This window comes from Mandrillus leucophaeus, unplaced genomic scaffold (assembly GCF_000951045.1).
Source record: "Mandrillus leucophaeus isolate KB7577 unplaced genomic scaffold, Mleu.le_1.0 Scaffold423, whole genome shotgun sequence".
Lineage (NCBI taxonomy): Eukaryota > Metazoa > Chordata > Mammalia > Primates > Cercopithecidae > Mandrillus > Mandrillus leucophaeus.
The window spans coordinates 59,307-62,447 of NW_012104510.1; positions in this window are offsets into that span (position 1 = coordinate 59,307).

Consider the following 3,141-nt stretch of genomic DNA (forward strand, 5'->3'; position numbering starts at 1 on the left):
AGGTTAGCCAGGATGGTCTCGATCTCCTGACCTCGTGATCCGCCCGTCTCGGCCTCCCAAAGTGCTGGGATTACAGGCCTGAGCCACCGCGCCCGGCCCAGGACACCCTTTCTGCTCGGCAGTTCCTGATTCAGTTATGGGCGTGACACCCAGGAACACATTTTACCAGTTTTACTGGAACTGTTGGGCAAGACACAGGCTTCCCACAGGAATCACAGATGCAAGGTTGTGTGCCTGCAGCTTCTGGTGCCATCTCAGTCACCACAAAGGGTACTGCCCCTGAGAATAAGGTCAGTGTGGGCAGCAGAGAAATCGAAGCACCGAAATATCATAATGTGGATGACGACTCCTGGTTGCTGCTGCCGAAGGCCCTGGCATCCCTGGACTGGGTCTTAAGGGTGTAACTTCTGGGTCAGGCGCAGTGGCTCAGGCGTGTAATCCCAGCGCTCTGGGAGGCCAAGGCGGGGGGATCACGAGGTCAAGAGTTTGAGACCAGCCTGGCCAACATGGTGAAAGCCCATCTCTACTAAGAATACAAAAATTAGCCGGGCGAGGTGGCGGCGCCTGTGGTCCCAGCTACTCGAGGCTGAGGCAGGAGAATGGCGTGAACCCGGGAGACAGGGGTTGCAGTGAACCGAGATCGCGCCACTGCATTCCAACCTGGGCAACAGAGCAAGACTCCATCTCGGAAAAAAAAGGGCTGGGCTCAGTGGCTCACGCCTGTAATCCCAGCACTTTGGGGGCGTTGAGGCAGGTGGATCACCTGAGGTCAAGAGTTCGAGATCAGCCTGGTCAACATGGTGAAACCCCGTCTCTACTAAAAATACAAAAATTGGTGGCGGGCGCCTGTGGTCCCAGCCACTCCAGAGGCTGAGGCAGGAGAATGGCGTGAACCCCGGAGACAGGGGTTGCAGTGAACCGAGATCGCGCCACTGCACTCCAGCCTGGGCAACAAAGACTCCGTCTCCAAAAAATTAAAAAAAAAAAAAATTATTCAAACACAAGCACAGAGAAAGAAAAAAATAGAACAAAGAGATTGCTGTGCGGTAACACCCAGGGTTGTAACATGAGTGACTGGAGAGGCCTGTGGGACAAAACCCAGGGCAGTAACACACGACTGGAGAGACCTGCTAGACAACATTTGTGGCCACATGACTAGAGAGACCTGTGGGACAACACCCACGGCCGTGACACATGACTGGAGGGACCTGTGGGGCACCCACGGCCGTGACACATGACTGGAGAGACCTGTGGGACAACACCCACGGCCGTGACACATGACTGGAGGGACCTGTGGGACAACACCCACGGCCGTGACACATGACTGGAGGGACCTGTGGGACACCCACGGCCGTGACACATGACTGGAGGGACCTGTGGGGCACCCACGGCCGTGACACATGACTGGAGAGACCTGTGGGACCCCCACGGCATGACTGGAGGGACCTGTGGGACCCCCACGGCCGTGACACCAGTGACTGTAGAGACCTGTGGGACAACACCCATGGCCGTGACACATGACTGGAGAGACCTGTGGGTCACCACGGCCGTAACACCAGTGACTGGAGAGACCTGTGGGACAACACCCAGGACGTGGCACGTGTACCAGAGACCCAAAAGACAGAGTGGGACATCAGAAAAAATTGAGAAATACTCTTCCAGAAATGGAACTCTAAGAAAGAAAAAGAAAACAAATATTTGCAGAAATAACAATCAAGACTTCAAAATCTGTTACAAGGCACCCACCCTCAGGTCGAAGTAGCTCAGTTTAGAAAACCAGACCCAGGTACATCACAAACGGCCAAAGTCCAAAAATAAAAGAAAATCATTTATATAGTCAGAGGTAAGAGATTTCGTATTAAGGAAAACAGAAGAATGAGAAAATTCCTCATCAGAAACAATAGAAAGCAGGCGTGAAGAGGACAACTTTAACGTGCCCAAAGAAAAACACAGTCCACTCAGAATTCTATATCCTGTAAAAATGCACTTCAGAAAAGGAGGAGGAATTAGGGCCTTTTGATCCATGGAAGAGCTAAGCCCAAGCAAATGTCACCGCAGAGAATCCACAAGACAACACAAGTTAAATGCGGCACTTCAGACTCAAAGACAATTATCCCTCTTGGCAACATGCAGTCGGAACGAAGCACTTAAGAGCGCCAGAAAGGTACAGAACTACGCACATGTTCGAAGGCGATGGAAAACAAGATCCCGCTACACACCGATTCGAACGGCCAAACGCAAACGCTGACACCACCAAACACGGGGGAGGACACGGGCCTCGGGAGCTCACTCGGTGCTGGTGGGTGTGACACGGCAGGGCCGCGGGAGGACAGTTGGGCAGTTTCTCACTAAACAGGCTCTCATCACACGGTCCGGCAATCGGGCTTCTTTATTCACCCAAAGGGGCCGAAAAGTTGTGTCAAAACAAAAACCTGCACGAGGGCAGCTAGATGCGTAACTGCCAACGCGCGGACGCTACTAAGACGTCCTTCGACGGGGATGCAGATGAACGAGCTGCAGCCCACGCCCAGCGTGGAGTTTCACTCAGCGCTAAAGAGACACGAAAACACATGGCGAAGCCTTCCGTGAATATAAAAGCGGCCAGTCTCAAAGGCTGTTACGCAGCGTACGTGTACATAAAACGTGTCCTCGTCAGACCGCTCAGGACACCGAAGCACGTCCTCATCAAACTGCTCAAAACCAGGGGCAGTGAAAACTCTTCAAAGCAGCTGGAGGGAAAAACCGAGAGGACTGGAGATTTCCTGCTGGAGGCAGGGCAAGCCGGAGACAGAACGCCTTGCACGTCTGAAGAAAACGTCAGCAGGCTGCGGCGCTCCCATGAAAACTGCTCCACAGCCCATCCCCAAACGCCCAGGCTGCCCAGGGGCTGGCCCTGGTTCTCACAGCTCCTGGCACTGGCTCACTCGCAAGACCCCTGACTCTCCCACACCCATCGTGCAACCGTTCCTGGTCCATCTTCCCTCAGCTACAGTCCCTCAGGCCAAGCCAGTCACCTCCCAGCAGGGGACCGGCCCTCCTCACGTCCCATCACCATGCATGCCCACATTTCCCGCATCGATGTGGACACTATGCAACCCAGCCAGCCTGCACGGTCCCTGCAGGGCGCTATTAACAACGCAG